The sequence below is a fragment of the Myotis daubentonii genome, chromosome 13 (assembly GCF_963259705.1).
Source record: "Myotis daubentonii chromosome 13, mMyoDau2.1, whole genome shotgun sequence".
Lineage (NCBI taxonomy): Eukaryota > Metazoa > Chordata > Mammalia > Chiroptera > Vespertilionidae > Myotis > Myotis daubentonii.
Window position 1 is genome coordinate 10,383,421 of NC_081852.1, and position 25,899 is coordinate 10,409,319.

Genomic DNA, 25,899 nt, shown 5'->3' on the forward strand with positions numbered 1-25,899 from the left:
AGTCCGCAGGCCCACGCTCTATCCACCGAGCCAAACCGGCTGGGGCTCACGGTGATTTTGGACCCTCGCTCTGACACTTACAGCTGAGAGCCTGCAGGGTCACTTCCCTCCCCTGGGCATCAGTTTTCTCATCTGCACAGGGGGCACAAGCCCAGCGCCAAGCTGATAGGGTGGCCAGGCTGGTCCAAGGGGCCAGGATGTGCCACTGATAAACATTTAGGCTGCTCGTTACCTTATACTTTTAAACATGAATGCCTGGCGCGTTCTCTCCCGGCGCCTCCCTCTCAGACCCCCACACCGACCCCGCCCAGCTTCCCGGCCAAGCCTCCACCTCTCGGGGCACCTCGTCCCGCACTTCCCTCTCCACGCCCCGGCCCGGCGCCCTCCCTCCCCCGGCGCCCGCCAGCTCCCGGAGCGACAGCCCTCCACCCGCCCCTGCTTCTCGCCGGGTCTGTGCCGGCTCCGCGACCCCCGCGGCGCTCGCTCGCTCTCGCTCCCCCGCGCCAGCTGCGGAGGGAGCTGATCTGCCCGCAGCTGGCGCAGCGCGGAGGCGGCGGCGGGTGGGCGGGTGCCCGGGCGCGGAGCATGAGCCGCCGGCGCCGGCCGCGCGCTGCTCCGGGCCCGATTGCGGCGCGAGGGTGGCGCGGGAGCTCCGCTGGCCCGGACCCAGGTAGGCAGCGGCCGCCCATCCTCGGTCTCCCCGCCGGCGGGCCGTCCCCTCCGGTCGCGGCCACGGGCAGGCGGGGCGTGCGTGGGCCCAGGGTTCTGCCGGGCGCGGCCGTCGTGGGGCCGGGGCGTGGGCTGCCGGCGCGGTTTTGGGGACGCGCGTGGCGGAGGGTGGGCTGGAGCCCAGCGCGGGATGCCGAGGACTCACCGCGGCTGCACGGAGCCGGGATCCCCAGTCCCGCGACCCTGCGGGGCACCGGCGGGCTCGGCCTGGGCGTGGCGGGAGCGCACGCGGCGGGCGGGCGTGGGCACCCACTGGCAGGTCCGCTGTCCGGGGCCCCGCATGGTCGGGGGGCTGGGGAATCCATGGGGCTCGGTGCTGCGCAATTGGAAGTTTCCATTTGCTCGTCTGCCTTCTGGGCCCCGCGATGGCATTGCACTCCCTTTGGCGAGGAATTGGGGGTGAGCTCAGCATTTGAGGGGAGGCGGCCTGGACCAGGGCGAGGCGGCCCACCCCCGCCGTGGGCAGGGTCATTTGAAGGACCGGGCTCCCTGTGCCCCAGGCCTGGCAGGGAGCAGGGCCTGGGGCAGTACAGCTGGTTCTGGTTGCCTGTGTGAATGGGGAGGGGCTCACTGCTGTCCATGAGCGACACTCGGTAGGCCCTCGCCCCCCAATCTCTGGCTGCTGTGAGGGCTGAAGCTGGTGGACATCCCCGGGATGCTGCCTGCCTTCTGGGAGCGGCTGGGGGCTGAGGTGCGGTGGTGGCTGGGGCTCCCTGCTTCCCTGCTTAGAGTCCCATCTGGCCCACCCTCCTCCAGCGTGGTCATCCTTCTGCCCTCTGGAGTGAGGGAAGGGCCCAGATGGCCACCTGCCCCAGGAGCCCAGGACATGGAGTCAGGTTGGCGGGTGGGAGAGCCGCGCAGAGGCAGCACCTGGTCTGCCCCCAGGGTCTCCCACCCGACAGTTATGCCCGGCCCGGCCTCGGGGCAGGCACTTCCCTGCCTGGAAAGGCCCAGGGAGCAGCGGCAGCTCCTGTCACAAGCGGAGCGAGAGGGAGTCCGGAGGCCACAGGGACTGACATCTGCAGGCCTCTCCGAGACGCGGTTTCCCCGTCTGTAGAATGAGCCCTCCGTTTCAGTGACTCAGGGACCTCCCCTCCCTGACATATGGGGACAGTTTGCAGCGGCCCTTCGGGACCCCAGCCCAGGACAGGAGGCGGGGTCCTGAGTGGGAGGAAGTGGACGCTTTGGCTTTTCTGTTCCTGAGACGTGGGTTATGGTGACCCAGCAGCCGGGGCAGGGCTGGCAGCAGAACCCACAGGCTCCGGAGAAGGAGGGAGCAGTTTGGACCCGCGGGCCGGTGCGACACTCCCAGGGCAGCTGTGCACTCTTGCAAATGGCCGCTGGGTCTGGGAGCACAAGCAGGTGTCCCCACCTATGCCCGGGTGCCTGAGAGCCAGCCACCAAGTTTGTTTTTCTCGAACTGTCAGCCTGATGGCTTCCTTCCACCTGGAAAATCGTGGAAATGGAACAGTTCACACGGAGCAGAGGGATTTTTTTGGCGTAACTTAGCAACTGCAGGCAGAGGAGGAGGCGGGAGAAATGCGAGATGCGGGCCCAGCAGCCTGTGTGCCGGGCAGGCCTGAGCAAGGCCAGGGGCTGGTGGGCCCAGGCTGAGGGGGGAGAGTGTCTCTAGCAAGTGGCCCCCCAGGCAGGTGAGCAGCAGACCACTACCCTTTCCCCTCGCCCTCTGCAGGAGAGCACGCCGAGGCCACATGCTCAGGTGTGGCCCGAGAGCTCCTGAGCACCCCTGTCCCCTGCAGAATCATGAGCGGGATGAGCAGAACTGTAGTGGCTTTGGTTGACTGTTGGTTTTTAGCCACAAACCCCGTTCTCAAGCCACATGTGCCCCAGAAGCCAAATTTGTCAAGTGAAGGTACAGGGCCAGCAGCTGGGCCTTTAAGGCCCAACCATTGCCCTGGTGTGTGTGTGTGTGTGTGTGTGTGTGTGTGTGTGTGTGTGTGTGTGTGGCTGGTGTAGGATGCACATTCTGTGGGACTCTCCCCCAGAAGGGGGCCCCTGGCCTCCCCATGGGGGTGGGCCCCAGGGCCTTGGTGGAAGGAACTGAGATGCAGAGCAGGCCTGTCCAGGTGGTCGTGACTCAGTTTGGCTCCCAGTCCTGGCCCATCCTCCTGGGCCCCTGCTGGGACTCCTCCTCCCTCCCCTTCCCTCCCGAGGCCATCTGCTGCAGCCCTGGTCGCTAGGGCTGGTTTTCTCAGCGCTGAGATCTGTCTCCAGTGCCTCCTACCCACTCCAGGCTGCCGCCTGTTCCTTTGCCCTCCGGAGCCCACCTCCATCTGATGAGTGTTTACTTAGCAACGTGATTGCCAGGCAGTCTGAGGAGGGAGGGAGGGGGAGGGCGGCTGTCATCATGGAGGCTGTGGTGGCACCAGCAGGGAAACTGCTGTGGGGGGAGGTCGCTGACGCCCATGGTCACATGTCTGGGCCCTCTGACCTGAGGGGTCTGAGGAGGGCATTCTGCTCTCTTTCCAGAGGTTATGACCTTCTCACCTGTTCCCGGGCACACAGGGCTGTGTATACATGTGTATGTGTCAGGGAGTGGACGCAAAAGATGCCCTGGCCTGGCCCAGAGGGGCTGGTCTCCAAGGATCCATTCAGAGAGTCCCTGAGCTGGCGACACCAGGAAGTGCCAGTCTAACAAACCTGGAGCCAGATTTGGGAAGGTCAGCAGAGGTCAGCCTGGCAGTGGCGTGGGAACCGTGGAAGGGAGAGCCCCCGCACTGTCCTGGCTGCTCAGAGCGCCAGGGCCAGGGCCAGCACGGAAGGAAGATCGGGCTCCCGGGGGCAGGGAGGGCCTTGGGAACGGGTTTCCTGAAGAGAGGCTTGTGGGACATGTCACCAAGTGTGACAGTGCCAGCATTCACCCTGATGCCTGCCAGGGCGAGGGTGGACGAGGTCTAACGCTCCTGTCCCTGCTGAGGGGGGCAGGGTGATGGCCTCCGGTGGGCAGTGTGATGCCCTCATCTGCAAGGTCTACATGTCCTGAGAACCACACAGGTGCCAGCGGTCCTGCTCTGGGAGCGTCTCCACCTCCCTTATTTGGCAGGAGGCCCCCAGGGTCTGTGCAGTGATGCTGCGATGTGGACAGCAAGGAGGAAGCCTCTTGCCCCTCCCCCCAGGGCACCTGCGCTGGGCCAGGGCCAGGCTGAGCCTGTGCTGCCCAGAGCAGTGGCAGGAGCTCACATCCGGCCCTGCCCCTTCTGAGCGGGCTGCGGAGGTCTGTGGTGCAGGTGAGTTCAGGGAGCAGCGGGCAAGCACCAGCTCAGGGGGGAGGGGCCCACGGCTGGCCCTCCCGGAGTCTCCCTGACTCTCAGAGGAGAGCACCCCATTTCTCCTGTGGGTGATGCCCCTGAGTCAGGGAGCCAGCCCATGGGGCACAGTGTTGGGCACTCGGGGGGCACTTTCTCCGTTTGTCCAGCGATTGCATCACATCCTCCTAGGTGAGGTGTTGCTGCCCTAGTTGGTGGGTGGTACTTGCATGCAGCTTCTGCAGCTTAAACACAACCACCCCTTCGCACGGTCTCTCTCGCCAGCTCTTTCCACCCTCCAGTCCTCCCCTGCACACACGGAGTTTGCAGCGTCTCTGCTTGCTCACTCCACACCCTCACTTCCCACTCCAATCTGGCGCACCCCCTTCGCGCCAGGTAACTGGTCTTCAGGGGCTTGTGGACATCTGCAGGCAGTCACTGCCCCTACTCCCAGGCGGTGTTTCCTGGGCTCTGCAGGCTCAGCCTCGGGCCTCCATGGCCTCTGGCCTCCATTCCCGGGGCACAGTGCCATTCCTCAGGAGCTGGACCTGTATCCTCTCCTCCCAGCCACCGCTTCTGTTCCCTCCTTGGTGCTGATCCCTTTCCAACTCGTACCAGCCCCTCCTGACCTCTGGGCTCTGTCAACATTCAAGCTGGTGCCTGCTGGATGCCTCCAGGTGACCACGGGCAGCCTGTCAGCTGTCATGGTTCCCTGAACCTCTTCTGCCCTCTGCTCCCCATCGGAGCAGGTGGGGCAGCTGGGGTCTCCCTTGTGCCTCTGCCAGACCCCCTTGCACGGACTGAGTCATCAGCCAGGTTAGCCTACCACCCCAGACCTGTCTTCTACTCCCTCTACCTGTCCCTGCCCACTGCCGCCTCCCCAGGTCAGGCTGCCCTCCCCTGGCCTGACAGCTGCACAGCCTCCTCCCTGCAACCCCTTTTCACAGCACAGTCAGGTGACCTTTTAACCTTCTCGTTGTAAAGATGCTCGGACCTCCGGCTCCATGCAGGTGCCTGTTTGCCCACCTAGTTGGCTCCCAGCCTTCCTGGGGGTGCCTTTCTGCATGGGCATCTGTGCCAGGTGCCCCAGGCCTCTGCTGTGTGCTGCCCCTGCACAGTTATCGGTCTGTGACCCTTCGGGGTTGTGTCTACGCCTGGCTTGGCCCCAATTGGACCCCAAGCTCAGAAATGGTGGCTGCACTGGTAGACTCAGCAAAGCCTGTGAGCAGTTGTGAGTGGGGGGCAGAGGGGCACCCATTTGTGCCTGGGAGCCTGTGGGGAGTGGGGGTGAGGAAGTGAGGGATGAGGGATGTGCCTGGCCTGGGCCATGTTGCTACCCCCATTCAGGGAGAGGACAGGGGAGCAGACCCAGAAGCTCTGGGCCGAGAAGGGGGAGGTCTCTGGTGACCCAGACTTGCCCAGGAAGGAGGAATGGGGGTGGGCTGGGAGGCCCGGCTCCTGCCTGTTGTCACCACCACTTCCATCTATCCAAGTGTCACCCTCAGATGCTACCTTGAAGAGAGTTCTCCTGGATCAGTTGCCATGGCAACTCTGTTAACAAAGAGTAGCTTGCGTGGAGGAGGCTGGCTCACCCAGAAGCTGAGGGGGCTGGGAGAGGACGTGCATTCTGAAGGGTTTATTCGCCGAGCCTGTTTGCCCACCCCTGCTAAGGCTGCTCACTGGATGGGCCCCTCTGCTGACCCGGTTTGCCCGTGAGGCTGAGACGCTGGCATCCAGACGCCCAATGTGCCTGTCTCGGTGCCTCAGTTCCACCTGGGCATGGCCTAGATCCCAGACACAGCCGGCCACCGGGGAAGGCCCTGGGTGTGGGGGATGTGCCCAGCCCTGGCACCGGGCACTTCCTAGGTGAGGAGCCCCATCTTGTCACTGTAGAAACTTGTCTCTGTGTTCGTCAATTGCCCATAGCTCAGAGGCCCATACTTCTGCCTGAAACTTCCCCACAGCTGGTTCTGCGCAAGCCCCTCCTGCTATGCACTCTGAAGGAGCCCTCTCAGGGATCGCCTCCTCTGAGGCCCGGGTCTGGGCCACCCCCCTGCTGATTGCAGAGGGTGGGCCCAGGCAGCCAGGACCCAGGCTTCCTCCCTCAGCTGAGGGACAGGGAGGAAGGGTGGAGGCTGGGTGTGTGGACCGGTGAGATGAGGGGATTAGGGTGGGATGGATCGGGTTGGATGGGGTTGGAGCCTCCCAGAGGAGAAGCCTGTGGTGCCTCCATGGCTCTCAGGAGGCAATGGTAGAACAGGCTGCGCCAGTGAGTCACTCCATTGTTGTTAGTAGTAGGGGGTGGGCCCTGCGGGAGGCTGAGGCCATTCGCAGGAGAACATCAGGCTGGCCTTGGGGAGAGCCCATGGCCTACATGCACTCCCATCCAAGGCCAGGGCCCTTCCTGCTGGTCCCCACCCCAGGGGGGTCTCCCCGGCCCGTGGCCTCCCTCCTCTGGCCTGGGGGCCCAGCTCACCCCCAGCAAGGTGAGTGTGGCTGAAGGTGTCTCTGAAAACTTTTGGGCACTGGAGCCCCAGGTCACTGCTGGGCCAGCAAAGTGGGGTTCGGAAGGGTTCAGGAGGGAAGGTTGACAGTGAGCAAGGTTGTCCAGGGTGTGAGTTCCTCTGGGAAGGGCCAAGGCAGCTAGAACCACTGTCACAAGTGGGCATCCCACCTGGGCGGGGCCTGGAGGGAGCCGCCCACCACACGTGCCACTCCCCCAGCGGCTAATGAGCCCAGGTGCACAAGCAAACACTGCAGTCAGCGAGGGGACTTTCCCGAAAATTGCCTGCAGACGAGCTGTGAAAACACCCAAAGGTTTATCAGAGAAACATGGTGATTCAGACCATGCTGTCTGCCCACAGTGCAGTTACGATAGAAATTAATAACAAAATGCAGTTTTCAAGCGTCTCATATTTGGAAAGTTTAAAGCACTCACTAGATCAAAGAATAAATCATCCTGAGTATTAGGTGGCAGTGGAATCCAGTGATAAAAATATAACGAGGGATACGGTGGGACCAGCCATTGTGGCCCTGCACCTGTGTCGCGGTGTCTGTCTGGACAGCCCAGTTCTTTGAGAAGTTCGTGTGCAGGTGCCTCCTCCTTGGCCCTGGAGATGGGAAAGGGGCCAGTGAGCAGGCGCCTGGGAAAGGGGTTAGAGGCAGGGGGCGGTGGTCAGGCCTCCTGAGGACCACAGGGGTCGCCCAGGGGGGTGTGGAGTCCCCAGCATCTCCTCGCATCAGCAGGTCAGGTCTGGGAGCTGCCCTGCCTGCGGTCTTGCAGAGACCAAGGGTTGAGCACGCTCTCTGGCCAGGGTGGCCACCAGGACACGGCCCCGGGGCACAGCCAGGCATGTCGAGTTTGGCCCTAAAGAGCTATTGTTCAGTGAGGAGGCCGGGGATACTGTTCGAGGAGGCAAAGGGGAAGGGTGTCCATCAAAGGACTGCTGCCAGGAAGGGTTCAAGGCTGTAGAGGGGCGAGGAAGGAAGGCAGCAGTGTGGCGGCCAGAGCCCTTGGACCACCTTGTCCAGGCTCAGGGCTCAGGGTATTGGTGTGCTGGGCGTGTGTGTGTGTGTGTGTGTGTGTGTGTGTGTGCGTGTGTGCGTGCGTGTGTACATTCACACACAAGCACCAGGCCGGGGCCCTGAACAGCCCTCTGCCCAAAGGTTCTGCTGTGTGTTTCAGTAAGACCTGACCTCACTTAATGCCCCACACGCCTTTTCTCAATGCTGGCATCTTCACGCCAGCTTTGCTGAGGAGCCTTGGGTCTGAGGGAAGGCAGGGGTGGGGTTTTCCTCTGTGCCAAGGAGCACTTTGGAGAGTGGGCAGCGTGCTTCCTGGGTGCTCCCTTGACCTTCCCGTGCCTTTCTTGTTGCCGGCGCCTCCCCATGGCCAGGACCTGAGCTGGCTCATCCACTGCCTTTCCTGCCTTTGACTGTGACTCCCTGTCCCTCGTGCTTCCCTGAACTCACATTTGCACCTCAGATTTCAGGCTCCCAGCAGGGAGGCCTCCGCCTTCGGTGGTCATTGGATGCAAATGCGAGTCCAGGGAACACTACGAGCACCAGGGACTCCAAATGTCAGTATAGCGTGTCCTGCGTGTCAGGGTCTCCCTGAGGGCTTTGCCTATGTCTGCTCAGCTCACTGTGCCTGTGAAGGGTCTGGCGTAGGTCAGGTCCTCAGGCACAGAGCCGAGACGGGGATGCTGATGCCAGAGGTGTGGAGGGTGTGCTCTCAGGGGACACCTGCCAGGGGGTGAGCAAGCAGGTGGGAAAGGGAGGAGGTTTGAAAGTCTCACCTCGGCCTAACCCCATGGGGGCGGGGCAGTGGAGCCTGAACCACCAGCTTGTGTCACAGAGGCAGGGAGCTGGGCTCTGGTTCTCTGTGCTCCTCAGCGGCCCATAGCCGACCCCTCCAGTCCTCTGGAGAAGTTTGAGGGTGTGAGCTGTGCAGCATGCCCGCAGCCCGGGGGGTGGGGGTGGGAGGCATGTGCCCCAGGCCAGCAGGAGGGCTAGGAATCTGGGTGGCCCCAGCAGCATGGCCAGGTTGCACTGTCACCACCCGCAGGCAAGACATTACCTGCTTTTCCCTCAGTCTCCCAGCTCCTGGCTTCTGCCCTCTCGTCCTGTGGCCTGGCTCACACAGCACTGGCTACTTTGCCATGAGGTGCCATCTTCCTGGGCCCATCTGTGCCATCTGCTCCATGCTGCTCCCCGGGGGCTCCAGGACCAAGTACTGGGTGGTCCATGGAGGGACTCTGTCTGTCCAGGGAAGGACTGACCAACAGTCATGGTTGTCAGCCCTGGGCTTAATGGCAGGAAGCTGGCAGGCCAGGGACGCGAGAGCCGAGACAGGGCTGGCCGGAGCCCACCAGACGCGAGGGTGCCCGTCCCCAGGCTGGTGAGGGCCGTGGAGGTGGAAGAGCCCTGGCCTGGGTCTGGGGCCTGCACTCCGGCCCCAGCCACTGTCTCATCACCAAGTTGTCGTGCCCAGTGACGGTGACGCCGGGATCCCCCTTGGGCAGCCTGCAGTTGGGCCCATGAGTTGTCCCTGGCTCGTTGCCGCTCAGGTGGTGCCACATGGACTGACTTGGAGGGAGGCGTGGAGAGGCTGAGCCCGGTGGGCAGGTCGCGAGGGGCCTTGTGATTGTGTTTGGCACAAAGGGGGCTGTGGGCCTGGCCCACAAGAGCGCCGGGCCCAGCAGCGCCCCCACCCCTGCAGGGCGCCTCCGAGGCTCCCTGCCCAGCCCCTCACCCCCTTTATCCCATTCTCCTTGCTTTCCCAGTCACACACTTGGGACTTTTCTCCCTGTGCTCCCAATGGCGCTCCTTCCTCTCAGGAAGGGTCGATGGAGGGCCCTGACCTCACCCTCCTGCTACCCACCAGGAGGGCATTTCACCCTGCCCCTGCCTTTCACCTTGGCCTCCTGACAGGGCAGGCTCGTTGGCCAGAGCCAGCATTGCACCCCATGCATGAATCTCCCACCTCAGGGTTAAACACCCCCATGCCCACCTATTCGGATGACACTGAGTTTAAGTAAACGGAGCTGTGCCTCAGCTTCCATCTTTCAAGGACAGGCTGACTAGAGCAGTGTTTCCAGAGCCCCAGGCCCTGTGAGGCTCAGAGGCAGGCAGCCCTCTACAAGGTGCTCCATGCATGTGTGCACATCGGCCTACACGCCCTCCCCCCCCCAACCCTGCGCTCGCCTGTGTAGATGTGGCTCTCCCGTTGGGTGGGACGTGTCCTCCCACAGTGGCCGCTGGAACCGCTGGACCTCACAGCTCTGGCATCAGAGGCCCAGGTCCTGGCCCCAGCACCCCCACTAGGCTTCTCTATGTGTCTTGGTCGGAAGCGCTGGCTGCCTGGCCCTGGACAGTGGGGGGAGAGCGGACTGTGGCCCTATGGGTGTGTCAGTTCTGAGGGGCACGCCCTGCCCCAGGCCAGCAGGAATGGCCAGTGTGAGGCCCAACATCCCCCGAGGAAACCCAGTGAAGAGGAACCCTGGTGCAGATGGACGTGTTGGAGGAATAACAATGACGAACAGCCTGATGCACGGGGTGGGGTTGGGGTGAGGGTGTGCATGAGCTCTGGAAGCTGTCGTTGCCCAGCGCTCTGTTACTCACTACTGGGCACAGGAGGCGGGGCGGGGGGTGGTCTGGGCAGAAGAATGTTCCTTAGTAGGACAGTGGTGCTGGCCAAATAGGACAGAGATGGGGGCTGAGGCCTGGAGGAAGGGTGGCACCCAGGTGCCCACAGGCAAGAAAGATGTGGAGGGGCGATCAGACACAAGCCTGTCCAAGGTGGCTGTGAAAATTGTCACCCGGGTAGTGCCAAGGTCCTGAGGGCCCGAGATCCCTGCCTGGGGCCGGGTAGCCAAGGCCTGGCCCTTAGTCCATCACTCTGGACTCTGGAGCCTGTGAGACCCACCCTCTGAGGTGTCGCTCACCCCTCCCCTGAGAGGGACTCAGGCACAGCCAGAGAAGAACCAGAGCACCTGGGAGGTGTCTGGTCATCGCTTTCCCTGAGGGGCAGGTGAGGACCTGCACGCCAGGCTCAGAGCAATGGGGCAGGAGGAGGGGTAGGGGTGGGGGCTTCTGTGTGAGCAGTGGTTAGGGCAGCCCCCTGGGGAGGCAGAGCGTGAGCAAGGCCCTGAAGGAAGGAGGAAGCAGGAGACCACAGGGACACCTGGAGGCAGGGGTCTGCCCGCAGGGGGCACAGCGAGTCCCACGATGGACAATGCTGGCGTGGCTGGGAACGCCAAGAGAGCCGGTATTGGGCCATGGATGATGTGTCACAGGGATGAGCCGGTGGCTGTGGCTTGGCTGGAGTCTCATAGCGCCTCACAGCTCATCCATGTCCATGTGTGATCGTTCCGAGAAAGGGACCTACCCCCCCCCCCCACTATGTCCTCAGCTCCAACACGAGAGCCCTGCATCTCCTCTGGGGAGGGCCTGGGGCTGCCACTTGGGAGAAGGGGCTGAGATAGAAGGACTAGCGCTGAGTTTGAGGTGCCCTGGGAAGCTGAAAGAGAGGCATGGCCTCTTCATGGCCACTTGGACAGGGACTCTGGGGAGGCCACTCTGGGTGACCCACTGGACCTTCACCCAAGGATATGATTTCTAATGATTTCTAGAGAGAGTGGATTTCTAGGGGAGAGGGAGAAAGAGAGAGAGGTAGAAACATCAAAGCGAGAGAGACACACCAATTGGTTGCCTCCTGTAGGCACCCCTACAGGGGCTGAGGAACCTGCAACCAAGGTTCTTGCCCTTGACTGGGAATTGAACCTGTGGCCCGTAGGTCTGCGGGCCAACACCCCAACCACTGACAAAACTGGCCAGGGCTGCACCTGAAATTTTTTTCTCTTCCTCCTCCCTTTCCCTCTCCCCTGCCCTCTTCTTAATGTAAGTCCTGGTGCTGCATTTATTTGAATGTATTTAAGAAGGACAGGGCCCCCGTCTGCTTCCATCCCTGCAGCTCCCGGCTCCTCTCCGCAGGCCCGGTGGCTGTCTGTTTCTGAGGAGTCCCCGGACAGTTCAGGTCCATGCACACGTGCAGTGAGTTAGTCCTGGTGATGCACACGGCGCAACATGTCCCGGGCTGTGCACATCTCAGTGCACATGGGGCGGCCTTGCTGCTTTTACCACCTGCCTGGTCTCCCTCGATGGGTGTTTCATCACCCGTTCATCCAGACACCGAGAGGCGGCCGTTCAGACGTGTGCACTCTCTTTTCATCAGCAGTGCTTCAGGGAGCATGCTTGCACATGGAACATTTGGGACACGTGTGAGCACATTGGTAGAAGAGAATCGCGGGGTGAAATGGAGGCGTGCTTGTCATTTTGTTAGACTTTGCCAAACTCTCCACCAGAGCCATAGTCATGGATCTCTTGCTGTGGAAGTATGTGAGCGCCTGTTTCTCCACCCCCTTGTCTGCCAAATTGATGGCTGAGAGATGGTGTCTCGTTGGAATTTTATTAGCATTTCACTTTCTAAGAATGAGACCCACCCGTATTTTCTTTTCTGAGAGCTGCTGTTTGTATTACTAGCACTTTCTGTTGGGTTTATGGCATTTTTTTTTTTTATTGATTCATAGGAGGACTCTACATATGTTAAGGAAACTGAACTTTTGGAGTATGAGTTGCAGATCTTTCCCCTAGTTTACTGTATGTTCATTTTGTTGTGCTTTTTGCATGAAGAATTAAAAAAAATTTATGTAGCCAGAACCACGAGTTTTTAAATGTATTTTTAAATACATGTTTGGTTTAACCTTGTGAAATTACTGTTTCTGTAGGTCGGAAATGATTGTCTACCAGTAATTTCAGGGGCTTTTCTACTCAGAAACTATAAAGAAATTCTCTCCTTTATCTCAGAGGTTTATGGTTTCATTTTTCAAATGTGAATATTTGATCCATCTGGTAGGACTCCAAATTAAATTTTTTTCCAGATGGCCACCCATTTGTCCAACACCACTCATTAAATAATTGCCTTTTCTTCACCGATTTGAAATATTACTTTTGCCATGGACTAAGCTGCCATATGTGTTTGAGGCTATTTCTAGATTTTCTCATTTGCTGTGTTGCTCTGACTGTATATTCATGTGCTGATACCCTGGTTTAAATTTAATTGTTGTTATGAACATTTTCAAACCCACTGAAAGGTAAAGAGAATAGAATAATGAACCCCCATATTCCCCTTTCCAGATCCAGCAGTTAAGATTTTACCAGCTCGCTTCGTGTAATAATTTTTCTCTCACCCTCCATCCTTCCCTCCCTTCATCTTTCTTTTCTTTTCCTTTGCTCCTGTTCTTTTACCTTTTGGCTAAAGTATTGAGGCAAAATCCGTGCCCCCAGTGTGGTGGGCCTTGTCCTCCAGCGTGGACCTCTAAAACAGTCAGGGCCATCTACACTAATAAAAGAGAAAAATGGTAATTGGCATACGACGATACCCTTTTCATCGGCTAATCAGGGCTATATGCAAATTAACTGCCAACTATGATTGGCAGTTAACTGCCAACTAAGATTGGCAGTTAAGTGCCAACAAGATGGCGGTTAATTTGCATATGTAGGCACAATGCAGGGAGGCGAAAGGGAAACCAGGAAGAAGCCCCCTGCCACTGACAGTGATCAGAAACCCAGGGGGGAGCTAAGAGCTGGGGGGCAGGGCAAAGGCGGCCCTGGGGCCGCCTTTGCCCTGCCCCCCAGCCATGATCGGAGAATCAGGTGCCTTTGCCGCTCTGGCCAGTGATAGCAGGAAGTAGGGGTGGAGCCAGCGATGGGAGCTGGACATGGTCGAAGCTGGCAGTCCCGGGAGCTAGGGGTCCCTTGCCTGGGCCTAAAGCGGAGCCCACGATCGCGGGGCCACTGCAGCTGCAGGTCCCCGCTGCCTGAGCCGGACGCCTAGGCCAGAGGCGTTAGGCCTGGGCAGGGGCGGAGCCTGCAACCGCGGGGAGCTGGGGGTCCCCTGCCCAGGCCTGACACTTCTGCTGGAGGCCTCAGGCCTGGGCGAGGGGCCGATCCGGTGATTGGTGATCGGAGGGTGATGAGGGTCAATTCCTCTGGCCAAGGCATCAGGCCTGGGTGGGGGGCTGAGCCAGGGATTGGGGGGATATGATGGTCCCCTTGCCCAGGCCTGAAGCCTGGGTCAGAGGCGTCAGGCTTGGGCGGGGGGTGGAGCCAGCGATCAGAGGGAGATGGGGGTCCCCTGCCCAGGCTTGATTCCTGGGCCAGAGGCCTCAGGCCTGGGCGGGGGCCAGAGCCAGTGATCGGGGGGAGATGGGGGTCCCCTGTCCAAGCCTGACACCTCTGGCGGAGGTGTCAGGCCTGGGCAAGGGGCCGATCAGGTGATCAGAGGGTGATGGGGGTCTACGCCTCTGGCTGAGGCATCAGGCCTGGGCTGGAGGCAGAACCAGTGATGGGGGGAAATGAGGGTCCCCTGCCCAGGCCTGACACCTCTGTCAGAGGCGTCAGGCCTGGGCAAGGGGCCGATCCTGCGATTGGAGGGTGATGGGGGTCAACGCCTGAGGGCTCCCCGTATGTGAGAGGGGGCAGGCTGGGCTGAGGGACACTCCCCCCCCCCCCCACACCCAGTGCACGAATTTCGTGCACCGGGCCCCTAGTTTTTGAATAAAACCACACGATCATGATCACACTTCACAAAATTAGCAGCCATTCCTGGCCATCACCTAACACCCAGTACATATTCCGTTTTCCTTATCTTGAAAATGCCTTTATACAGTTGGTTTGTAAAATTGGTAACCAAATTAAACCCATATGGGCACCTGGTTTTTATTTTCCTTAAACCTCTTTAATCTTGCCCTAGCCAATTTGGCTCAGTGGATAGAGCATCGGCCTGTGGACCGAAGGGTCTGGGTTCGATTCCGGCTAAGGGCACGTACCTAGGTTCCAGGCTCCTCCCCGGCCTGGGCACTGGTCAGGGCTTGTGCAGGAGGCAACCAATCGATGTGTTTCTCTCACATCGGTGTTTCTCTGTCTTTCCCTCTCTCTGAAAATCAATGGAAAAAAAAAAAATCCTTGGGTGAGGATTAAAAACACACACACAAACACCTCTTTAATCTAAAGCTGCCCCTCCCTTGCCCACTGCCTTTTTACAGCCATCGGTGGGTGAAGACCCTTGGTGAGTTGTCCGTAGACGGTCCTGTGCTGTGACTTCTGTGTCTGCTTCCTCACGATGTCACTGAGCTAGTTCCCCCACTCCCTTTCCGTCTGAACTGGAGTTCAGCGCAACAACTTCACTTTACGGGGATTTATGCTGTTTTGGCAAGAATGCTTTGTGGTGCTGCCCTGTTCTTGGCGTGGCGTTGTAGCGAGTATAGCACTTCAGGTTGGGCTGCGGTGGTTGTGAGCCTGGGGTGTAGACCCTCATCCTGGCATCATTCATTTCCTTCTGCCGGTTCCAGCCTTTGGTAACCTCGGTGGGAGTCCAGGTGGCACCAGGGTTTCCTTCCTAATGTCATTTCCCCCAGAGGCGTCTGTGGAACCCTCTGTAAAGAACGTTCCCTCTCAACCGGGCTGTTTGGTTTTCCCGAAATCCTCTTATTAAACAAAGCGAGACACGTGCTTAATTCTGCCCTTTGCCAACACATGGCGCCCCCAGCACACCCCTTTTCCTCAGGTGGTTACCATTGCTCCAGGCGCCGCTCTGTATTGACTGTCGTATTCCTTTACCTGCGGGGACTCTGTGGCCTTGTGGACTGTGCCGGTGTTTGCTGTGGTTGTCACCGTGGCTGACCAGTCTCCGGTTATGACATTGCACCCACGGGGGTGGCCGGCCCGACCTGGCTTTCCCATCCGTCCTGCTATGTTGAGGGATGGCCTCCAGCAGCGGAGGCTCTCCCCCCGGACACCTGGTCCTGCTGTAGCAGAAATGCCTGCACATTGGAGGGGAGTGAAGAGCCTGCATAGAGCAGACCTGCCTGGGGTGTGGGGAGAAGTGCACCCCGGCTGTCTTTCCCTGTCCATTCGTGACGTTATGGATGTGAGCCATCTGTGCTCAGATTAGGAGAGAGGGGAGGAGGGGAGGTGCAGACCCCAACAGGCCCACGACGATGGACAGCAGGGGCGCCTCTGCACGGCTGGGAACGTCAGGGCGTCAGACAAGTGGCACTTCCATGAGATGGCCGAGTTCACAGCTGTAGAGACGCTGGGCCCAGAGCACTGGGGAGGCAGGGCACACCTGGGGGCCAAGCAGGAGCTGGGTATTCACAGCGAAGGGCCTGAGGAGGTGGACATGTGAGATGAAGCTGGTCTGACCTAGGCGGAGGCCTGTGGTGCAGGGCAGTGAGGGAGGGTGTATCTGGCAGGTCCCTGGGCTCTGGGCCCCAGCTCAGCACCCACCCCATCCGTGCTGACTTTCGGGGATCTGAGCTCTGCCCCTGTCCCGCTGTGCCTCCTGCAAGGTCTGATGAAGCCCCTTGTGGGTGGGTTGATGCTGGGGTGGGTCATGGGCAGTAAGCATGGGGTCTCTGACTCGCTGGCCAGAAGAACCCAGTAGGTGTCGAACGCACACCCCGCCTTGGCCTGCTCCTTCTGCTCCAGCGGAGTGTGTGGCTCAGCGTGGGGGCACCGGCAGCAGCGGTGAGGGTGTAGTGGTGCATGAAGGAAGGGTTCCCAGCGTTCAGGCAGCCTCCTGCCCCCCCCCCCCCCCCGCCATGCACCCACCATGTCTGTTAAACGTGTGAACTGGCAGGTACTACCTGCTTCACAGCAATGTGCTGAGGCCACAAAGGTGGCCGGACAAGCCTCTGCCTGGCAGGCTGCACATCATATCCATTCTACACTGGTGGGGGGTCCGGGGGCGTGAGACCAACGACCGGGGCTCTGCCCGGTGGGGGCCCGGGAGTGTCCCCTTAGGTGAAGTGCTGAGAGCAGCAGAGTGACAGGCAGGGCCCAGGCAGGAGAAGTGCATTTCTTGAGGCTCCCAGGACCGCCTGTCCGAGTGCGTGTGGGGCTGCGGTGCTCCTTCCAGCAGCAGGGTCGTCTTCTTGAGGCCCCTGCTTCCTAGCGCTGCCCCGCTGGCCTGACTCAGAGGCAGAGGCAGCCTCTGGCTGGGCCAGCAGGGGCTCTGGGCTCTGTGGGCAGCAACTTCTTTCTCCTGCTATCCCGGCCCTCACCCAGCTGGGATTTTACATCAGTGATCCTCCAAGGGGGACCCCAGGACCCGCAGCACCAGCACCCCTGGGCCTTGTTAGAAAGGCAGGTTCTGCCCGGCTGGCGTGGCTCAGTGGTTGAGCGTCAACCTATGAACCAGGAGGTCATGGTTCAATTCCCAGTCAGGGCACATGCCCGGGTTGTGGGCTCCACCCCCCCCCCCCCCCAGTGTGGGGCGTGCAGGAGGCAGCTGATCAACGATTCTCTCTCATCATTGATGTTTCTATCGTTCTCTCCCTCTCCCTTCCTCTGTGAAATTAAAAAAAAAGAAAAGAAAGGAAAGAAAGAAATGCAGATTCCCAGGCACCACCACAGACCTGCTGAATGAGAAACGCTGGGAAGGGGCCATAATGCATCTTAATAAGCCCTCCAGGGGATTCTGTTTGTGATAAAGTCTGAGAACTATTTCTCAAAACCAAACAGCCCCGCCCAGGGTCTCAGGCCTGGACAAGAATAAGACCCGTTCTTTTGGTTCTGGAACCTTCCCAGACCCCAGCCTGCATTGCTGAGCCAACGGAGCCCTCCTGAGTGCAAGCCTCTCCCAGGTGCTGCTCTGCCAGGTCACCCAGAGAGTGGACCGAGTTGGGTCCCGGATGCTCTCCACGCGGGGCCGCAGTGCAGGAGCTCTTCTTTTCACCGTGTTTGCGTTGGTCCCTGGAGAGCGGCCAGTGGCTTTCAGCGACTCTCAGCATCAGTCACAGAATATGGGATGGGAATCTCCCCCGACACGTGACTGCGCCCTTGGGATGGTCCCTCGGGGGCTGTGGGCCCTGCCTTTCCCTAACACCCTCCAGGGGCGGCTGTGGCTGGCCCAGGGCCAGGGCATGGGGGAGCTCACTTCCAGACCACACCTGTCACCCCACACATTTGCTCAGACAGTCACTCGGGTGCCTCTGAGCCCAGTGACTCGGAGCCTCGATCCGTTAGTCTCCCGATCATGGGCGGGCAGGGGCTGGGACACTCCGGGGCTGACTGTCTTGCTGGCATTGCCCTGCATCGGAGGAGGCTGTATGGGAGGCCTTTGAATGGACCGTTTGACAAAGGATCCCGACTTGGGTGGGATGAGAGGGGAGCGCTTCGGAGGAGCTTTTCATTCTCACGGAGCCTGAGTTGAGGCTGCTCTTCAGTCCACAGCAGCAGAGTGGGCCCAGGGAGGCTGAGAGAGCTGACAAGCTGTGCAGCCCTGGGGTCAGAACTAGGACCCGGGCCCTGGCCCATCAGGCAGAGCACAAGCCTCGGACTGCGGGAGCCAGCGCATGACCTGGGACCCCCGCCCAGAAGTACAGGGAGAACTCGTCACCATTAAATAGCAAGTTAAGTTGATGCTTTTACCAGGAGCTTTGCCGGACGGTCACATGTTTGTGTGGTTTCTGAGGCTTTGGGAAGGGAATGGAGTGAACAGAATCTCCGAGCCTCCTGGGAGGAGGGGCCCTGGCAGGTCACCCGCGGGCAACTCTGGGAGTGGTGGTGGAGAGGCTCACCGTCTTTCTGGTGTGCCCGCCGGCCAGGCAGCCGGGGCACGGGGTGCTGGATGTGCCTTAGCAGGAGCGGCAGACTCAGTGGTGTGGCCACGGAGACCACAGCCTGGTCACCCCTCCCCCACTTGGCGAAGGTCTCCCTGGACATGAGGCGGCCTCAGACCTGGCAGGTGTCTGTGTGGGTCTCTGTGGGGAGTGGACAGCTTCCCAGGAGGTCCAGGGAGGTCACCTGGGAAGCTTCAGGTCCGAAGGCTCTGTCTGCTCACAGGGCCCAGGCAGCTCCTTCCCTTTCCCCACTGGCCCAGGGCACACACCACAGGTCCCCTTCATGACGTGTAAGGGGCATGTAAGTGGGTCCTGGGTGGATGTGGGCAAAGACAGACCCTGGAGGGGGTGCATGGGGCAGGAGCCCCTGACCCTTCGTAGCACACGGCAAGTCCCAGGTGGCAGAGGGCACATCTGATGCTGCAAAACTGCGCCCACAGAGCAGTGCTCATCGTCCAGGGAGCCATTCATTCACCCACAGAGCAGTGTTCACCATCCAGGGAGCCCATTCATTCATTCACCCACAGAGCAGTGCTCTCCGTCCAGGGAGCCCATTCATTCATTCACCCACAGAGCAGTGCTCACCGCCCAGGGAGCCCATTCATTCATTCACCCACAGAGCAGTGCTCACCATCCAGGGAGCCCATTCATTCATTCACTCACAGAGCAGTGCTCACCGTCCAGGGAGCCATCCATTCATTCATTCACCCACAGAGCAGTGCTCACCGTCCAGGGAGCCCATTCATTCATTCACCCACAGAGCAGTGCTCACCATCCAGGGAGCCCATTCATTCATTCACCCACAGAGCAGTGCTCACCGTCCAGGGAGCCATCCATTCATTCATTCACCCACAGAGCAGTGCTCACCGTCCAGGGAGCCCATTCATTCATTCACCCACAGAGCAGTGCTCACCATCCAGGGAGCCCATTCATTCATTCACCCACAGAGCAGTGCTCACCATCCAGGGAGCCCATTCATTCATTCGCCCACAGAGCAGTGCTCACTGTCCAGGGAGCCCATTCATTCATTCGCCCACAGAGCAGTGCTCACCGTCCAGGGAGCCATCCATTCATTCACCCACAGAGCAGTGCTCACCGTCCAGGGAGCCATCCATTCATTCACCCACAGAGCAGTGCTCACCGTCCAGGGAGCCATCCATTCATTCACCCACAGAGCAGTGCTCACCGTCCAGGGAGACAGCCTGCTGCCCACCACACCTTTTCCCTCCCACCCCTTCTCTTGTCACCCACAGCGTCTCTAATGGTTTTAACTGTACCACAGGTGCCATCCTCCTTCCTCGCCCCTGCCCACCCTCAGCCCCACCTCTTTGGGCCTTTGCTTACCCACTGCACCTGAAGGCCTCCCCTCTTGCCCCAGCGGCCTGATTCTTGGGAGCCTGTGCCCTGGGCTATTTCAAGTCCAGGACCTGGTGCTGAAGTCCCAGCAAAGCCCTGCATCTTTGGGCCAAGGTCTGCATGGTCCTTAATGCACCCTGACCCAGACCAGCCCTGCCCTGTGGCTGCCCTGACTAGAGCTGGGCGCAGCCTCTGTCCTGCATCGCCGGCACCCCCTACCGCCCCCCCCCCCCAGCTGTGTCTCATCCTCCTGCAGGTCACCACACCCTGTACCGAACCCCCTGACCTTCCTCTTCTCCCACACAGCTGGGCACTTGCCTTCACCCTGCCCCTACCGGGGGAATAGAGTGCTGGGCACAGGCTAATGGGAGGAAGCTGAGGCGCAGGCCAGCAGTGACCTGTGGGGCTTTTCCCTGAGCCAGAGGAAGAGGGACAGGCAGCCCCTGCAGCCCCTGCAGCCCCTGCTCCTCCCTCAGCCCAGCACAAGCAGTTGGGCTCGCCCTCCTAGTGCCAACACGGGCTGTGGGCACAGGGCTCACCGCGGGCAGCCCAGATATGCCCCAGGGGCAGGTGCTTGGGGTTTGGGTAGAGGACGGATGGTGACGCCGAGGCTTACCTGAGCTTGCTCCATGTGGGGCATGGTGGGCACCCCATCCGCACTCATGCATCCAGTTCCTTCATACCCTGCGGGCAGGCTGCTCCAGCCCCATTTCACAGATGAGGAACCTGGAGAGGGTAAGGGATGGGCCAGGAGGTGAGAGGAGAAAGGGTGCTGAGCCAGAAGTTAACCCCAACCCTCTGTGAGTTGCCTGTGAGGTAAGAGTCTGGCGTTGGTTTCAACTTTGATCTTGAACAGACTGTTTTACATCTCAGTCCCCAACTTGCACTCCTGTAGAATGGGCCGAAGCACTCTTCACAGGAGTGACTGTGACAAGTGAATGTCAAAGCTGTGATGTTTTAGTTCAGTCCTCAGGGGCACACTGAGCCCCCATGAGGGGGATGGCAGGACTCAGGGGCTCCGTGAGGAGCAACCCCAGCCCCCAGGAGCTTACAGTGTAAGAGAAGATGAGGAGGACGGGTCCCCCAGACGCTCCCTCGCCTTGGGACGAACTGCACAAAGGTGCAGCCGGGCACTGCATCGGCATTAGAGCCAGCGTCCGCCTTCAGCCCTCACTGCTGTCCAGGACATCCCTCAGGCGGCGGGGCACGGGAGGGGTCCAGACCCAGAGTGACGAGCGAGGAAAGGTGGTGGCAGTGGGCAGGGGCAGGAAGACGTGAAACCGAGCAGGTAGCAAACTGGGGCAGTGAGGACATCAAAATGAGCCAAAGCGAGTGGGGTGGTGGTGCAGCAGGTGCGGGTGCTGAGGGGCGTGGCCGGTCAGTGACACTGGGAGGGTTTCCTGCAGCCCAGACTTCCCTCTGTGTCATTTCCACCTCAGCCCCACCAGAGGGCTGGGCCGGCAGGGCTTTCATCTGCGGGGACTTCCCAGGAGCTGCTGGGAACCCCAGTGACCTCTTGGCTTCCTCTCCAGATGTCTGGGAATTTGGGAGCCTGTGCCCAGGAGGAAAGTCCCCAACTTTCCCTGCTGTGCTCGGCGTCCAGGCTGCTGGATGGGACAGTGCTACCAGCCTCACCAGCGGCCTCATGTGCTCAGACCCCAAAGCGGACATGCCAAGTGTCTCTCAGGTCATTGCGTATATGCCATGAAGAAGCTGCCTCCTTGGGTCCCTCCCTTTAGCTACGATTTTGGGGTCACCAGGGAGAACCGCTGCTTGAAGCTCCCCCCATAGTGATCTTGAGCTACAGTAATGGTTCCAGACTTGCTTTAGCAAAAGGCACTCTGCTTATTGAACACAGCCTCATGGAGGGGCACCGCCAGCTGTCCACTGAGCAGGGCCGCCTGCTAGACCTCCCAGTCCCCCATCCAGTCCTGCTGCTCAGGTCCAAGAGACTCGGCGTGGTATGGCAATGGTGTGACATGGGTGTGAGGTGTCAGTTCCAGGCCATTTGAGAAGCAGAAGTCAGACTAGACTAGAAGTATGAGAGGGAGCTGGAGAGCCGCTGTGAGCCCTGAGATGGAGAAGAGCAGAGGCAGGAGCAGACAGGAAGCGTGCAGATTCCAGGTGTAGCCTGAGGAAGTCCGGGCTAGGCCTGCGGAGCCCAAAGGGAAGGCATTCTTCCCGGGCGGGAGGGGCGTGGGGCTGGGGCTGCCAGTGCCCTGCACGGGAGCAGCCCCAGGAAGTGTGGCCTCAGCAGGCACCATGGCAGCTCCAGAGGGAGCATCCAGGCCCCCTCACAAGGATCCGGTGCCATTGTCACAGTTGGGGACCTCCCTCTGCACCGCTGCCCCCTCTGCATCCCCTCCGACTCCTGGGCTTGGCACATTGGGCATTTCCGCTCAGCTCCGCTCCCTCGGACAGCTGGGATCACGGGGGCATTTCTGGAGGGAGCACGTTGGCCAGGTACCAACGCATGTTGACACATTCCAGGTCCTGTCTGCATGGCCTCACTTTTCACAGCAGCCCTGCAGGGAGGAGGGGATGGTGCCAGACCCAGGCCAGCTCCTGGCATGGCAGGAACAGAGGCAGAGCTGTCAGCTGTGTGTGTGTGTGTGTGTGTGTGTGTGTGTGTGGCTGCAGGTTGACTGCTGGCATGGGTGGCCTCCAGGGCTGTGCCCCGCGGGCTTGTGGCACTGAGCCAGGGGTGGTGCTCTGAAGCAGAGCTGGTTGCCATGGTCCCAGGCACCTGTTGTGCAGGCAGCTGCCCTAACAAAATGCTACGCACATGGTGGCTGCAGTAACACATTTATCATCAGACGGTGCTGTGGGTCAGCGGCCAGTGCAGCTCAGCGGGCTGAGGTCACGGTGCTGGGCTTCCTCCTGGGCCTCAAGGGGAGGACCGTTTCCTGCCATCTAGGCGCCGTGGATGGAGGCTCTGCTCCCTGCTGGCTGTCGGCAGGGCGGCCCCCGGCTCTCAGCGCCCCTCCAGGCCTCACACGTGGCTCCCACACCAGCAGTGGGGTGTCCAGTCCATCTTCCTGCCCTGCTCTGTAGTCGCACCTTTTTCTCTGACCACAGTGGGAAGGCTCCCGATTTCATGGACACATGTGATTGGATTAGGCAGCGCTGGGCCGGAGCAGGCTTCTGTCCTTGACCAGCACCGCCCTGTGCTCGCCCATGGTCCAACCGGGGAGCCCGTGGGGTTGAGTGAGGTCGCTGAGCTGAGCGCTCAGGCAGGAACCCAGATCCCTCCCGGACAGTCCCGCGGCTCAGGCCCTGCAGCCTCCACAGCCCCGCGGCTCGGGTCGCACAGTGGCCGGGGCTGCGCTGTTCCCGGGCCACGCGGGGAGGAGAGATGGCGCCGCTGTGAGCCCTGGGTTGACATCTCAGCTTTCACAACTGCCTGTTCCAGGTGTGTGTACACCTGCGCCTCCTGCCCTGTTGCCAGTGAGGAACAGGAAACCAAGCTGTGTGTTTGCTTTTCCTTTCAATTCATGTGTGATATGTTCCTGCTCCAGCGTTTGTGCCTCCTGGGGCGTCCCTGGTGTAGCCCCGAATCACAGGATGGTGGGGGGTGGGGGTGCGCCTGGGAGGTGCAGGCAGGCAGCGCGGGGCTGCTCCCCATCCCGGGGACAGGAGGGGCCTATGGTGGGTGGGCTTCCCAGGGTACCGCCGTGGCTGCTCCGGCGGATCCTAGCTGCATGTCTGGACTGGGGGGTGGGAAGGGAAAGCAAGTCTCAGAAGCGGGATCAAAGGACAAGGGAGGCCAGGCCCCAGCCCCAGAGCAGCCTCTTCTCACAGCCCTCCCTGCTGATGTCTGGGTTCCCAATGCCTCCCCAGCCCCTCCCTCATGGCCTGGTCCATTCGAGGGGTGACCACTACCTTCCATGCCCCACGGCCAGGGAGGGGCCCCCGGAACATGGGCCTTGCAATCCAGTCGGCACTGCTGTGTGTGGCGCCCAGGCACTGCCCACTCCCACTCCGCTCCTTGGGGCAGGAGCCCCTCCCCACCGCCTTCCCAGTGCTCAGCAGGCGCAAGAGCCTCTGCTGCTCCGTTCCTGCCAGTCCTCCCATCCTGCCCCAGCAGGCCGGCCACCCAGCCTCTGGCCCTCTCTCCTGCCCTGCAGGGACTGCCCTGGACCTGGCGGCAGGTGGGAAAAGCACTGAGCCACATGCCCCTCAGAGGCCTTTGATGGTTTGGGCCTGATCTAGGGGCCAGTGAGGGCTGAGAGTGAAGGGCTCCCTGCGGCAGCTGGCTGGCCTTCTGAGGGGTTCTCCAGGCCGGCTGCACTTTAGCAGATTCCCGGGCCACAGCCCTGGGACTCAGGTGTAGTCAGACGGGGTGTGGGGGTGCGGTGGGGGGAGAGGGGGGCGAGGGTGGAGCCCGGGAAGCTGTTTTGTAGCAGTCTTCCTGGGTGTGGGTGAGGGACAGTCTGAGAGTGAATTACGCCAGACAACAGGCAGACACTGGGCTGTCCTTGGTGTGCTGGGTGACGGTCTCCTGGTGGTGGTGACAGGTGCATGCTGAGCTGGGAGCCGGCTCTGCACCACCCCAGGCGGAACAGTCCCAGCTGCTCTGAGCTCCCTGTGGCAGGGACCCCCCTCCTTTGCAGTCATTCTCTGCCAGGCTTGAGACCTGTGCCTCACCTGTGTGTGTGCAGTGCCAGGAGGAGGTGCTGGACTGGCTGCACCGCCCTCCTGGGTGCACATCACCCACTGCGTTTTCTAGAAGAAGACACTGAGGTTCGGAGAGATCAAAGGTGGGACAGCTCCCCCAGTGGGTGCGCAGCTCTGGGACCTCACAGGCTGCAGGGCGTTCTGTGCAGCTGTGTGGCCGCCTTCAGGGGCTTTGCCTGAGAAGAACACTGAATAATCCTGCTTTAAAAATAAACTTCAGACCCACAAATGCAAGCATTTGTAACCGCACTTTCACTGATTAAGGGACTACCAGACCCTGCAGCCAGTGCATCAATTAGCACCACCTGACTACTGGCCGGTCTTCTGTCCCCCGGTCCAGGATACAGTCTCCTACCCCATCCATTCCCACCTGCCCTCCTAGGAACCCTGGCCAAGACCCGGGGCCTCAGTTCCTTGGGGGCAGAGGTGCTTCTTGAGAACGTTAAGCACAGATTTCTGGGGACTGAGAGTAAATTATTATTTTTTAAAATATATTTTTATTGATTTCAGAGAGGAAGGGAGAGGGAGAAATAAATGATGAGAATCAGTGATTGGCTGCCTCCTGCACGCCCCATACGCGACTCAGACATGTGCCCTTGACCGGAATCGAACCCGGGACCCTTTAGTCCGCAGGCTGACGCTATCCACTGAGCCAAACCGGCTAAGGCAAGAGTAAACTATTTCTATTTTTTAAAAAATATATCTTATTGATTTTTTACAGAGAGGAAGGGAGAGGGATAGAGAGTTAGAAACATCAATGAGAGAGAAACATCGATCAGCTGCCTCCTGCACACTCCCTACTGGGGATGTGCTCGCAACCAAGGTACATGCCCTTGACCGGAATCAAACCTGGGACCCTTGAGTCTGCAGGCTGACGCTCTATCCACTGAGCCAAACCGGCTAGGGCAAGAGTAAATTATTAATACACCTTCTATCTTACTCAAAATCTGCCCTGGGGGCCAGACTTTAAGGAGCACAGCACACAGCTGCCCACAAGCGTCCTGGGCTAAGCCAGTTACTGTGAGCACCACTTCCAAATTAGAGGCAAAGTGGCGGATGGTCCCAGAATAGCATAGCTGTGACCTGGGAAGTGCCACGGAGAGAAGGCTCCAGGTCTGTGGGTCCTGGCAGGGAATGGGGGCCAGGGAGTCCTGGCAGGAGGAGCACTCTGAGCAGAGGGAGCAGCCCCTGAGGGGCCCAGTGAGGGAGGGAGCAGAGCCACTCGGCAGCAGTGGGGAATCCCACCCAGTGAGTCTGGGCCTTTGCAGCCAAGTCACCAGGTTTCCTCCGCTCGAAGCAGTGGGAAGCCTTTGAGGTTTTTAAGAAGGGGCAGGTGGACGCCACACACAGCCCCGTCTATAGAGTGGTTAGCTTCTTTCAGGATTTCTTTTGTTGACTTATGGGTATAGGCAACAGTATGATGATTGCCAGAGGGAAGTAGGGGTGAAGGGAGGTAGGAGAGGGTAAAGGGGATAAATGGTGATGGAGGAGACTTCACTTGGGGTGGCAAACACACAAAACAATATACAGATGATGTATTATGGAATTGTGCAGCTGAAACCTGGACAATTTTATTAACCAATGTCACTCCAATAAATCAATTGAAAAAGACTTCTTCAAGTATCTGTTTCCTCTGGGGATGGTTCTTCCCTTGGCCATTTCTTTCTTGCTGTCTGTGCTTCTCT

General features: G+C 60.1%; 1 protein-coding gene across 1 annotated transcript in view; it reads left to right on the plus strand.

The window, feature by feature from the left end:
• Nucleotides 1–357: 357 nt before the first annotated feature.
• RASGEF1A (RasGEF domain family member 1A) overlaps nucleotides 358–25,899 on the plus strand; it is a 75,773-nt gene continuing 50,231 nt past the window's right edge. Inside the window, exon 1 of the mRNA XM_059662163.1 lies at nucleotides 358–670. The gene's annotated coding sequence lies outside the window, so the exon portion shown is untranslated. The remainder of the gene's footprint in view (nucleotides 671–25,899) is intronic.